This window comes from Monodelphis domestica, chromosome 4, assembly GCF_027887165.1.
Source record: "Monodelphis domestica isolate mMonDom1 chromosome 4, mMonDom1.pri, whole genome shotgun sequence".
NCBI lineage: Eukaryota > Metazoa > Chordata > Mammalia > Didelphimorphia > Didelphidae > Monodelphis > Monodelphis domestica.
In genome coordinates, this window is record NC_077230.1 from 435624688 (window position 1) to 435639727 (window position 15040).

The following is a 15040-nucleotide window of genomic DNA, read 5'->3' on the forward strand; positions in this document are numbered from 1 at the left end:
CACAGCAGCCACAGCCCCAAGAGCACCCCTAAGAGCAGCCACACTCCCAAGAGCTGTGCCATTCCAAAACATCGCAGCATCCCCAAGAGCAGCCACAGCCCCAAGAGGGCCCCCAAGAGCGGCACCATTCCAAAGAGCAGCCACACTCCCAAGAGCATCCCCAAGAGTGGCGCCATTCCAAAAAGTCACAGCATCCCCAAGAGCAGTCACAGCCCCAAGAGGGCCCGCAAGAGCAGCACCATTCCAAAGAGCGGCCACAGTCCCAAGAGCACCCCCAAGAGCGGCGACATTCCAAAGAGCCGAAGTGTCCTCAAGAGCAGCCACATTCCCAAGAGCACCCCCAAGAGCGGCGACATTCCAAAGAGCCGAAGTGTCCTCAAGAGCAGCCACATTCCCAAGAGCACCCCCAAGAGCGGCGCCATTCCAAAGAGCGGCCACACTCCCAAGAGCATCCCCAAGAGTTGTGTCATTCCAAAAAGCCAAAGTGTCCTCAAGAGCAGCTACATGCCCAAGAGCGCCCGCAAGAGTGGTGCCATTCCAGAAAGCTGCAGCTTCCCCAAGAGCAGCCACAGCCCCAAGAGGGCCCCCAAGAGCGGCAACATTCCAAAGAGCGACCACACTCCCAAGAGCATCCCCAAGAGCTGTGCCATTTCAAAAAGTCACAGCATCCTCAAGAGCAGCCACAGCCCCAAGAGGGGCCCCCAAGAGTGGCGCCATTCCAAAGAGTGGCCACACTCCCAAGAGCGGCGACATTCCAAAGAGTGGCGCCATTCCAAAGAGTGGCCACACTCCCAAGAGCATCCCCAAGAGCGGCGCCATTCCAAAAATCCACAGCAGCCACAGCCCCAAGAGCACCCCTAAGAGCAGCCACACTCCCAAGAGCTGTGCCATTCCAAAACATCGCAGCATCCCCAAGAGCAGCCACAGCCCCAAGAGGGCCCCCAAGAGCGGCACCATTCCAAAGAGCAGCCACACTCCCAAGAGCATCCCCAAGAGTGGCGCCATTCCAAAAAGTCACAGCATCCCCAAGAGCAGCCACAGCCCCAAGAGGACCCCCAAGAGCAGCACCATTCCAAAGAGCGGCCACACTGCCAAGAGCATCACCAAGAGCAGCACCATTCCAAAAATCGCAGCAGCCCCAAGAGGGCCCCCTAGAGCGGCGCCATTCCAAAGAGCGGCCACACTCCCAAGAGCATCCCTAAGAGCAGCGCCATTCCAAAAAGTCGCAGCATTCCCAAGAGCAGCCACAGCCCCAAGAGGGCCCCCAAGAGCAGCACCATTCCAAAGAGCGGCCACACTGCCAAGAGCATCACCAAGAGCAGCACCATTCCAAAAAAGTCACAGCATCCCCAAGAGCAGCCACAGCCCCAAGAGGGCCCCCAAGAGCAGTGCCATTCCAAAGAGTGGCCACACTCCCAAGAGCATCTCCAAGAGCGGCGCCATTCCAAAAAGTCACAGCATCCCCAAGAGCAGCCACAGCCCCAAGAGGACCCCCAAGAGCGGCGCCATTCCAAAGAGCAGCCACACTCCCAAGAGCACCCCCAAGAGTGGCGACATTCCAAAGAGCGGCCACACTCCCAAGAGCATCGCCATTCCAAAAAGTCACAGCATCCCCAAGAGCAGCCACAGCCCCAAGAGGGCCCCCAAGAGCGGCGCCATTCCAAAGAGCGACCACATTCCCAAGAGCACCCCCAAGAGCGGCGCCATTCCAAAGAGCGGCCACACTCCCAAGAGCATCCCTAAGAGCGGCGCCATTCCAAAAAGTCGCAGCATTCCCAAGAGCAGCCACAGCCCCAAGAGGGCCCCCAAGAGCAGCACCATTCCAAAGAGCGGCCACACTGCCAAGAGCATCACCAAGAGCAGCACCATTCCAAAAAAGTCGCAGCATCCCCAAGAGCAGCCACAGCCCCAAGAGGGCCCCCAAGAGCAGTGCCATTCCAAAGAGTGGCCACACTCCCAAGAGCATCCCCAAGAGCGGCGCCATTCCAAAAAGTCACAGCATCCCCAAGAGCAGCCACAGCCCCAAGAGGACCCCCAAGAGCGGCGCCATTCCAAAGAGCAGCCACACTCCCAAGAGCACCCCCAAGAGTGGCGACATTCCAAAGAGCGGCCACACTCCCAAGAGCATCGCCATTCCAAAAAGTCACAGCATCCCCAAGAGCAGCCACAGCCCCAAGAGGGCCCCCAAGAGCGGCGCCATTCCAAAGAGCGACCACATTCCCAAGAGCACCCCCAAGAGCGGCGCCATTCCAAAGAGCGGCCACACTCCCAAGAGCATCCCCAAGAGTTGTGTCATTCCAAAAAGCCAAAGTGTCCTCAAGAGCAGCTACATGCCCAAGAGCGCCCGCAAGCGTGGTGCCTTTCCAAAAAGCTGCAGCTTCCCCAAGAGCAGCTGTAGCCCCAAGAGCTCCCCCAAGAGCAGCCACACTCCCAATAGCGGCGCCATTCCAAAAAGCCGCTGCAGCCACAGCCCCAAGAGCACCCCCAAGAGCGGCACCTTTCCAAAGAGCCACCGCGTCCCCAGGAGCCGGTTCTTCCCCAAGAGTGGCCACAGCCCCAGGAGGGCCCCCAAGAGTGGAGCCGTTCCAAATAGCCACCACGTGCCCAAGAGCCATGGAAGAAGATCTTCAACAAGCCCATAAAGAAGGGATCTTCCAGGTAAGTAGTGATCTGTCCATGCCTACGGGTATCCCAGAGAGGATCCACTGGGCCCCAGGGTTCCTGAAACAGCAGGTGGGGGATGGAGAAGAGCCACTGAAGTAGTGGGCGAGCACTCTGTCCCTGGAGATATAGGAGGGCACTTGGGGCTTGGCAATCTCAAAGGTCCTTTTTGTTCTGAAGTTCTAGATTGGTTGGACAAGACTCCTTACGGGAGCCCCTAGAACAAGAGTCAAACAAAACCATTGGTAAAGGTATTCTAGATAGGTTGGAGGCTTGGGATTCCAGGTGTCACAGGTGGGTCCTCTTCCCGTCTCCGGAAGCAGCATCGGCCGGGTCCCGGGTTGCCACAGAACAGCCCAAGGACAAACCGAGGTACGGGCCGGAGCCCACCCAGGCCTCTCAGCCCTCCGCCCATGTGAAGGCTATGCCAAAGAAGGCCATCCAGAAGCCACTGTGCTGGCTCACCAAAGTGTATAGACAGTTCCACAAGTTGTTCTGCCCCTCTAGCAAGGGCTCCAAGAAACCCCCTGCCCAGACCACCTAGCCCACTGCTGGCTCACACACATAGCGTACTCCAGGCACAAACACCCCAAAAAGTCTTCCTCCCCCGTTCCTGCCAAGGTCTCCCCCGAGCAGCCTACTGGGAGCCCAAAGAGCTAGAGCTCCGCCTCACCCTTCTCCTTACTGCCCAGCAGTGCCTCCTCCCTTAAGTGGGGGAAGCCTCCTCCTTCCCTTCCACCAAGGCCGCACTCCACTCCGGCCTCATGAAGCCTGGCCAGCCTGGAGAGCTCTCTGCCCATTGGCTTTAGGCCTCCCCGAAGTACCGCCTCTAGGAGTGCCGGTAAGAGTCACGCCCAGGCATCCATCCCACCCCCACGGCATTTCAGCTTCCCCCTCTTCGGTTCTCACTTGTCTCTGACACCAAATACCTCTTCCCAAATCCCCAGCCCATCAAGGCTCCTCTCTGCCTCTCTCTCCCCAGTGCACCCTAGCTCAGACCCAGGACTCATAGTCACAGTGTCCATAGTAGGAACCGGAGTTAAGGCAACGAGTGATCATGGTCCCAGGACGCCAAGTCTCCATCCTTTTGTCCCCTCAGAGACTCAAAGGCCCCGTCTCCCCACCCCTTAACCCTTACCTTCTGTTTTAGTATTCATTCTAAGACAGAAGAGTAACAAGGGCTGGGCAATGGGGGTGAAGGGACTTGCCCAGAGTCACCCATCTAGGAAGTGTCTGAGACCATATTGGAATCCAGGTCCTCCCAAGTCCACTGTGCTACCTAGCCATCCTGACAGACACCCAGGCTTTAAACCTCATTAGGACCCAGGTATCCAGGTCCCCAGCCCTTTACTCCCTTCCAGTGTCCAGAGTCTTGGCCTTCCTGAAGGACTTGGGCATCCAGACCTGCTCCCTCTCCCTCTCCTTTCCATATAGGTTCCTTGGTGTTGGGAAATGCCTCCTCTCCCTGTCAGCTCACTGGAAGAAGAGAATCAGACACTCATTTGGAACTGCTGAGGGGCTCGTGGCCCCTGGATTCACCTATTAAAAGGCTGTGAATGAGAACAAAGGAGAGGCCCATGCGTGTGTCTCCTCCCACTTCCACCAGTGTGTGTGAGTGTGTGTGTGTGTGTGTGTGTGTGTGTGTGTGTGTGTGAGAGAGAGAGAGAGAGAGAGAGAGAGACAGAGAGAGAGAGAGAGAGACAGAGAGAGAGAGAGAGAGAAAGTCACATTTCCCAGAAGCACCAGAGGCAGCTCCACTGACCTGGGTCATTTGGAGCAGCAATAAGAACAGCAGTCCAGAGTCCACAGGTTGGAACTTGTGTAGGCATGACTTAGACAGAAAAGGGGACACGACACGCAGATTAGGGGAGCACAGAACAACCTGCCTCTTAGACCTAGAAAGGTCTCATTTCTCAAATAACGAGAGAATTTGCAAACTGTAAGGACTGAATAATATTTCTACCCAGATATTATATATTTTATAAGGTTTATTGGAAAGGGTAGACAGCCATTCCTCTAAGTAACCTGACCACGTGGGCCCTAGCCTGCAAGTCTCTTCCTCCTTCCCTTCACCTATTCCCAACTTCTTCCTTCCTCCTTCTCTTCTCAGTTCTCTCCCTCTCAAGCCCCAAAGCCTCGACTTTTCTTGACCTACTGCATGTAGAGGGACCAAACCTGGCACAACTGTATTATCTCAGCAATGTTTGATGGACAGGTCAAGTGACTCAGAAGGGGGAGGGAATGAACTTCCTTGACACAAAACGTACAAGAAGACAAGTCATTTCCCAATTGATAAATGGTCAAAGAATAAGGCCAGGGAGGTTTGGAAGAACTCCAAGTGATCTAGAATCATGGGAAAAACTGTTCCTCAATCACTGCTGATTAGAGAAATGCACATTAAAACAGCTCTGAGGTATCACCTCACACTTAACAGAAATGACAAACACTAGAGGGAGTTAAGGAAAAATAGGTAAACTAAGGAACAGCTGATGAAGGAGCCAATGGATCTAACCAATTTGGAGAACAGTTTGAAACCAGGCCCAAAGAGCCATCAAACAGCATATCCTTTGACTCAGTGATACCACTCCTGGGTCTGTATCCCAAAGACATCAGAGAGAATGGGAAAAAAAAACCCATGTGGACACAAATATTTCTAGCAGCTCTTTTTGTGGTGGCAAGAACTGGAAACTGAAGGGGTGTCCATCAACTCGGTAATGGCTGAACAAATTGTGGTAAATAATGGTGATGGAATCCTGTTGTGGGTTTAAGGGTTACCTTCTGCCTTAGAATAGATACTCCATATAGCATGTTTCTTTGCTTCTGTCCTTGCATTCATAAGATGGAGCTAGTGCATTTGGTCAGCTAACTGCTTCATCTACATATGTAGATCATCTACATATTTGATTAATTTGCTATTTCTAAATGTTATATTGTCTGTGTCTTGGCTCAAAATTTGCTCAAATAAACCCGGACTTTCCACATAACCCTGTGGCAGACGACTCCATGTATCATGTGAGCCCTTCCAGGTGAAAGCACAAATATGCCTGGAGTTCTCATGTATAGGTATGGAAAAGAAAACTGAGCACAAGTCTACTACTGTAAAGTATGTAGCTGTGCTAGGAATAGAGGAAATAATAGTATTTATGATGGAAACTACAGAGTGTCTCTTTATAACGTGATTATTCACTGCCCTCAGATTCTGTACGAATCTATAGAGGTACTTGTCATCAGACCCTCTTTTTGGTTTCTTAACTGGCAGGATGGGCGTGTTGTATTCTGATTTGCAAGGGATTATTATTCCCTGTTCTATTAATGAGTTAATAACTGGTGTAATACCCTTAATTGCCTCCTTTGAGAGGGGATACTGAGGAATGGAAGGAGGTGGACTAGATTTAGTTTTTATCTGCACAGGAACAGCAGATTTAAGTAAGCCTACATCGGAGGAAGATGTGGCCCAAAGAGACTCCGGTATATCCTTAGGTATTTCAAAAGTGGGAGGCTCTTTTGCCTTCTGGTTCTCCGAGAGAAGTACAGGGAGTAAATTTAAAGATTCCTCTGGTACTTCCAATGTTAAGGAACCATCTGGGGAGCATGTTATTTTGGCTCTAAGTTTGCATAGAAGGTCTCTCCCCAGCAAATTTAAAGGGGAGTCAGGCATCAAAATAAAGGAATGTTGTACCTCTAGGGGTCCTACAGACACCATTCTAGGGGCAAGTTTTTCAACTCTTTGGGGTATTCCTGATACTCCCACTACACTTTGTGAGTCAACAGAATAACAATTTAAATCTGGTACATTCTTCAATACAGACCTGGTAGCTCCAGTGTCTAAGAGGCAATCATAATAAGTGTTACCCACCTTTAAGGTAACATGGGGTTCATTAGTATGGGGAGGGCAGTGGATAGGGACAACAGGTAATAGGACATCAGGGTCCGGAAAATCAAAGGTTGTGTCCTCTGATTTCTGTGCCCCAGCCCCCCCCAGACACTTTCATTGTGTTTGGAATGTTCCTTGGGCACCCCCCTGAAGGGCACCTTGACTATTTTTTGGACGAGCTCCATTTCTTATATTTTGTTGTTGGGTATTATAATTTTCTTCATTTTGAGCATTGTCATCATTTTCCCAATTCCTATTTCCATAATTCTGGTTTCTAAAGTTCTTATTTCTATATTCATTATAGTTATTTCCATAATCATTATTATAATTTCTAAAATTCTGGTTTCTATGACCATTATCATCATTTCTATAGTTATTACTTCTAAAGTGTGGGGTTCCAGATCTGTAGGGCCCACAAGGGAAGGGGTTCTCCTTTGTGGTGGGAACGTGAGGAGAGGCAGGGAATGTGAGAATCAGGGTGAAGAATGACAGACACAGACAAATCAGTGTTTAAATAGGGCAGGCAAACCCCTATGATATTCTCCTTGGAAGGAAAATATGAGAGTCAATGGAACACGAGGTAGAGGAAGAGATTAAGGCAGAGAATGCAAGCCGAGACAGGCTAGAGCCTTGGGAGAGGAGAAGGTTTACTAGAGAGAGAGAGAGAGAGAGAGAGAGAAAGGTTCCTAGAGCAGAGTAAAGATCCAAGAGAAAATTCATGGGGCCACCTTCTGTTTTTATTCCCGTGTGATTAGGGAGGTGCTCTCAAGCATGTAGCAATCACGTTACAAAGCACAGACAATTAAGATTGGGTAGCAATTTGGGCATGTAGATTTCAACCCGCACTTTTCCTGCGGTATGCGACTCCTCACCAAATATTAATGAGTTTGCCTTAGGCAACGGGCTGCATGGCCAAGTTAAGATTTCATTCACAAATATCAGAGTATTACCTTGTATCTGAAGACACAGTAATCATACAATCATTTATATTTCATAGATGTGAATATGCTTGGAATGCTACATACTTTACCTTGCTCATGGCGGAACTCGATCCATAAATGGGCCCATTCTCTTCAGCCCCATCTCTTATCCCCTTGTTGTCATTAATCTTCTGACTGCCCCTATCTACTGGCTCCTTCCCAGCAGATAACTTGATTCTGCATACAAACATTTCAGGGGGATCAAGAGTCAAGGAGAAGGTGGAGGAGCCCGGGAAAATGGAGGGCCACAATGTGGATTTCCATGCATGAGGAACAACAAAATCAATGTCACTAGATCCTGAGAATGTGGCAGAGAGTAAGTTAAGAAGGAACATCTGTGAGAGTAATAGAGAAGAGCAAACAGAGGTTCTTTGATTTTCCCAGTGTCATGCACATAGACAGTATCTGAGTTTGGATTTGAACTCAAATCTTCCTAACTCCAGGCATTAATCTCTTATTTGTTGTACCACCTAGATACTTCTTGGTTGTACAAACCAATGTACAAATGGTGCAAAAAGAAGTATTTTGCACCATTATGGAAACTGCAAACAGGAGAAATAGCAGGATAAGGGACTCTTCTTTGTTTCTACCCATAAAAGAAATTTGAAGAGAATATATCTTGGAGGAAAGATAATTAATTCTAACCAAATGTTCATGGGAGGGGAGGGTAGCAGAATGCATTAGAAGGCAGCACCAAACCACATGTATATAAGAAAGAATCTTGACAGAAAAGTTCTCAAAATATTAGATGAAAGGGTGCTATATTCTGGAATACCTTTTGATAATCTGGAGATGTGAAGGAAGTAAATAAAATCAGTCTTGCCCTCAAGGAGGTCACAGTTTAATGGGAAGAAACCATGTGAGCATCTGTGTCCAGAGAAGCCCTGGACAGTATAGATGGGATCCCTCTGAGAAGAAAGGCTCTAGCGGTTTCAGAGAACAGGCAAACACTTCTTAAGAAGCAGAATTGGCCATATGTAAACAGAGGTACATAAATTCACTCAGGAAAAGAATTCTTTATGAAGTAGAATTGGCCAAATGGAAAAGAAGGTACAAAGTTCCCTGAAGAAAGTCATGTCTTAAAAATTAGAATTGGGCAAGTGGAATCTAATGACTCCATGAGATATTAAGAAACAATCAAAGTCAAAAGAATGAATATACCTTCTTTTCAGCAGCACATGGTATGTATACAAAGACCGACCATGTACTAGGGCATTAAAACACACCCCAAACAAATGTAGAAAAGCAGAAATAAGAAATGCATATTTTTCAGATCATAATGCAATAAACATTATAATTAGTAAGAGTTCATGGGGAGGCAATTTAAAAATTAAATGGAGGGGACAGCTGGGTAGCTCAGTGGATTGAGAGCCAGACCTAGAGACGGGAAGTCCTAGGTTCAAATCTGGTTTCAAATACTTCCCAGCTGTGTGACCCTGGGCAAGTCACTTAACCCCCATTGCCTAGCCCTTACCACTCTTTTGCCTTGGAGCCAATACACAGTATTGACTCTAAGATGGAAGTTAAGGATTTAAAAAAATTAAAAATTAAAATGGAAATTAAATAATCTAATTTTTCGAAACGGGTAGGTTAAAGAACAAATCATAGAAATACTGATTTCATGGAAGAGAATGACAATGAGGAGACAACATATCAAAATTTATGGGATACAGTCAAAGCAGCACTCGGGAAAATTTATATCCCTCAGTGCCTATATCAACAAAAAAGAAAAAGAGATCAATGAATTGTGCATGCAATTAAAAAAAACTAGAAAAAAAAAACAAATTAAAAATCTTCAGATAAAAACCAAATTGGTAATCCTAAAAATCAAAGGAGAAATTAATAAAATTGAAAGTAAAAAACTTTTGTAATAAATAAGACTAGGAGCTGGTATTTTGAAAACAAAAATAAATAAAATAATGTATTGGTTAATATAAATTAAAAAGAAGAAAGAAGAGAATCAAATTAATATCATGAAAGAAAAGGGCAATCTCACCTTTAATGAAGAGGAAATTAAGGCAATTATGAAGAACTATTTTGCCCAACTATATGACAAAAAATATGACAATCTAGGTGAAATGGATGAATATTTACAGAAATAGAAATTGTCTGTATTAAAAAAGAGGAAATAGAATACTGAAATAACCCCATTTCAGAAAAGGAATTTGAACAAACCATCAAGAAACTCCCTAAGAAAAAATCCCCAGGGCCAGATGAATTCAAAAGTGAATTCTATCAAACATTTAAAGAACAACTAATCACAATATTCTACAGAATACTTTACAAAATAAGCAAAGAAGGAATCTTACCAATTCTTTTTATGACAATAATATTGTACTGATTCCTAAGGCAGGAAGAACAAGAACAGAGAAAGAAAATTATAATCTCTTTAATGAACATAGATGCAAAAATGTTAAATAAAATACTAGCAAAAAAGGCAACAGCAAGTTATCCCAAGAATTATTCACTATGATCAGGTAGGATTTATACCAGGAATGCAAGGTCAGTTCAATATTAGGAAAACCATCCATATAATTAATTATATCAACAAGCAAACTAATAGAAATCATATAATTATCTCAGTAGATGCAAAAAAAATCTTTGACAAAATGCAACACCCATTCCTATTAAAAACATTAGAAAGTATAGGAATAAAAGGGACTTTCTTCAAAATAATAAATAGTATTTATTTAAAACCATCAGTAAATGACAATCCTACCCAAATTTATTTATTTACTTAGTGCCATTCCTTTCAAACTACCAAGAAACTTTTTATTTAATTAGAAAAAAATTATAACAAAGTTCATTTGGAAGAACAAAAGATCAAGAATATCAAGGAAAAAATGAAAAATGTGAAGGATGGGGACCTAGCAGTACCAGATCTTAAACCGTACTATAAAGCAGTGGTCATCAAAGCAATATGGTACTAGCTAAGAGACAGATGGGTGGATCAATGGAATAGACTTGGAGTAAATGTCCTCAGCAAGATAGTATATGATAAACTCAAAGATCTCAGCTTTTGGGACAAGAACCCACTATTTGACAAAAACTGCTGGGAAAATTAGAAAATGGCATGGGAGAGATTAAGTCTAAATCAACATCTCACACCCTATACCAAGATAAATTCAGAATGGGTGAATGACTTGGATATAAAGAAAGAAACTATAAGTAAATTAGGTGAACATAAAATACTATATTTTTCAGATTTATGGGAAAGAAAAGAATTTAAGACCAAGCTAGAAATAGAGAATATCACAAAATGTAAAATGAATAGTTTTGATTACGTTAAATTAAAAGGGTTTTGCACAAACAAAACCAATGTAATCAAAATTAGAAGGGAAGCAACAAATTGAGAAAAAATATAACAAAAACCTCTGACAAAGGTCTAATTTCTCAAATATATAAGGAACTAAATCAATTGTACAAAAAATCAAGCCATTCCTTAATTGATAAATGGGCAAGGGAAATGAATAGGCAGTTTTCAGATAAAGAAATTAAAACTATTAAGCACATGAAAAAGTATTCTAAATCTCTTTTAATTAGAGAAATGTAAATCAAAAGAACTCTGAGGTACTACCTCACACCTTACACCTAGCAGATTGGCCAATATGACAGCAAAGGAAAGTAATAAATGTTGGAGAAGATGTAACAAAATTGGGACACTAATGCATTGCTGGTGTAGTTGTGAATTGATCCAACCATTCTAGAAGGCAATTTGGAATTATGTGCAAAGGGCTTTAAAAGAATGCATGTCCTTTGATTTAGCAATACTACTATGAGATTTGTACCCCGAGAGATAATGAAAAAGGGCTGTACAAAAATACTTATAGCTGTGCTCTTTGTGGTGGCAAAAAGAAATGGAAAATGAGGGGATGTCCCTTGACTGGGGAATGGCTGATGGTATATGATGGGTATGGAATACTATTGTACTCTAAGTAATAATGAATTGGAGGAATTCCATTTGAACTGGAATGATCTCCAGGAACTGATACAGAGTGAAAGTAGCAGAACCAGGAGAACATTGTACACGGGGACTGAAACATTGTGGGGCAATCAAATGTAATACACTTTGCTACTAGTAGTAATGCAATGATCCAGAACAGTTCTGAGAGTCTTATAAGAAAGAATGTTAACCACATCAAGAGACAGAACTGTGAGAGTAGACGCATGCAGAAGAAGAGCATATAATTTATCACTTGGTTATGTAAGAATTGAATAATATTTCTCCTCAGATATATATTTTATAAAGTTTATTAGGGATGGTACACAATCATTCCTAAGTAACCTGACCATGGGGTCCCTAGCCTTCATGTCTCTTCTCCCCCCTACCCCCTGTTCTCGGTTCTCTGGATTCTCTATTCCAAAGCCTTGACTTTTATTGACATATAGTACATAGAGGGACACAAAACTGGAGCAACTGTGTTATCTCAGGAATGTTTGATAGACAGGTAAAGCTCCTCAGGAGGGGGAGGGGATAAAACTTCCTTGACACAATTATATGGGGATGTGATTTGGGGTTTTGGTTTTTAAAAGAGTAGTCTATTATAAAAATGAAGAATAAGGAAATAGGTTTTGAGTGATAATACATGTATAACTCAGTGGAATTGCTTGTCAGCTCTGGGAGGGGGGAGTAAAGAGGGGAGGGAAAGAACATGAATCATGTAACCAGGGAAAAATATTTAAAAATAAATAAATAAATATTTTAAAGAAATGGTGGTAGTATTTTAAAAGCTCTCTTGTTAAGAGAAGGAAACTTTTTTTTAGCCCCTAAAATGAACATTTAGTTACTCTATAAAAGATGGATTTTTCTATTGCCTAATGACAAAGTAGCGTGTTAAATAGTGAAGGTACTTGAAATTCAATTGCACACATGGCTTTTTAAAAAACCATTTCTAATGTACAAAAATATTCATAGCTGCACTCTTTGTGGTGACAAAAAAATGGAAAATGAGGGGATGCCTTTCAATTGGGGAATGGCTGAACAAATCATGATATCTGTTGGTGATAGAATACTATTGTGCTCAAAGGAATAATCAAGTGGAGGAATTCCGTGGGGACTGGAACAACCTCCAGGAAGTGATGCAGAGTGAGAGGAGCAGAACCAGGAAAACATTGTACACAGAGACTGATACACTGTGGTACAATCGAATGTAATGGACTTCTCCATTAGTGGCAATGAAGCGATCTTGAGCAACTTGGAGGAATCTACGCGAAAAACTACTATCCACATTTAGAGGAAATACTGTGGGAGTAAAAACACTGAAGAAAAACAAAATACATGGGTCGAAGGTATATGGTTGGGAATGTAGACTCTAAATGAACATCCTAGTGCAACATCAACAACATGGAAATAGGTTCTGATCAAGTTCATGAGTAATATCCAATGAAATTGTGTGTCGGCTGCAGGAAAGGTGGGTGGAGGGGAGGGAGGGAAATAATGTGATTATTGTAACAAAGGAATAATGTTCTAAATTGATTAAATAAACTAATTCAAATGGAGAAGAATGGAGAAGCAATCTATTATGGAGTTATCTGAATTTGTGCAACCTGCCTCCTGACAGAGAGGTGATGGATTCTAGAGTTAGAATAAAAGACCATTTCTGGAAATGGATAGTGTGACAATTTGTTTTCCTTGACTGATAATTTTATTACAATTTATTTGATGTATATGTATGTAATATCATATATACATATACAATATATTATAATTATAGATTTATTACAAATATTTTATTTGTTTATATTTCTTCAGTTTTGTTTATGCCAAGATAAAATTGTGAGGGGGTCTAGGAATAGGATTATTTCTCCCACTCCTCCATAATAATATAAAAGGAAATGAATGGATAGTAGACCAGGGCAATTAATTATGGAATGGTTACCCTTTGGGTCTCAAATCATGACTGATTTTCCCAAGTTCAAATCTAGCCTCAAACACCTTTTAGTTGTGTGACTTTTGTATAATTGAAAGTCTGTTACCCTAAAAACTACATTTCCTGGGAGCCCACTGACTTCTGTCATTATGTACTTCCTGTAGACAGAGGATAAATTCAGTGGGTGTTCCTAGTCATCCCTCTTTGGCTTCCTGTTGTGAGCATAATGGTGGTAAGCATGGGGGTTTTGAACAGATTGATTAGCCATGGGCATGCAGTTTTATTTTGTATCCCTTTTATTCCTTTACTTCTAAGGATCATTAATAAATCTCTTAAAATATATTTTTATTAAATTTTAATTTTTACACTTTTGGCAAGTTACCTAACCCTGTGTGCCTCATTTTCTCATCTGTGCAATGAGCTGGAGAAGGAAATGGTAAACCACTCCAGAAAATCCCAAGTGGGGTCAGAAAGAATTGGACACTACTGAAATAACTGAATAATGGTGATACATACAACAGAACAGGAAGAACGAGAACAGCTTTGAAGGTGCCATGTTGGATGCTTTATTACTTACTCAAAAGGAAGTCAAACTATATATATTGACTTCCTTCTTCTAATGGATGATCAACAGATCATCCTAGCTGCCCCTTCAGCACTTCTTTTTCTGGAGCCAGATAGCATTTTTCTTTGCTAGTCCTTTCAGATGGTCTTGGATCATCATATTGCTGAGAATAGCTGTCTTTCCTAGTTGTTCATCATACAATATTGCTATCATTGTGTACAGTGTTCTCCTGGTTCTGCTTACTTCACTCTGCATCAGTTCACGTGCCATTCTGTGTTTTTCAGAAATCCTCTCATTTATCATTGCTTATAGCACAATAGTTAGTATTCCATTACAATCAAATACCACACCTTATTCAGCCACTTCTTTGCCACCACAAGAGTTGCTATAAATATTTTTGTACAAATAGATCCTTTTACATTTTTTTCTTTTATTTATTTTTTTTTGCCTTCGGTTATATAGAAGTAGTAGTGGTATTGCTGGATCAAAGAGAATGCATAATTTTGAGTATAATTCCAATTTTGAGTTTCAGAATGGTTGGATCAGTTCACAACACCAACAGTGCATTGGTGTCCCCTCCCCCCCAATTTGCTTATGGCACCACCCTATATGTCTAAATCATGTACCCATTTTGACCTTATCTTGGTATATATTGTGAAATGTTGGTGTATACCTAGTTTCTATGACATTATATATTTCAATTTTTCTAGCATTTTTTTCAAGGAGTGGTTTCTTGTCCCCCAAACTTAAATCTTTCAGTTTATCAAAAACTAGATTACTATGGTCATTTTCTATGGTGTATTGTATGTGTAATCTATTCCCTTGACCCTGTTCTCTGTTTCTTAGTCTGTTCAGGTGTGTTTTGATGATTACCCCTCTCTAGTTTGAGATCTGTTGTGGCCACTCCATCTTCCTTCAATTTTTTTCATTAATTCCCTTAATATTCTTGATCTTGTCTTCTGTTAAGATTAAAATTCTCTGGAGATTGCATATTAATTTATAATTATTTATTAAAAATGAAAGCGGGGAACTGATCCAACCATTCTGGAGAGCAATTTGGAACTATGCCCAAAGGGCGACAAAAGAATAT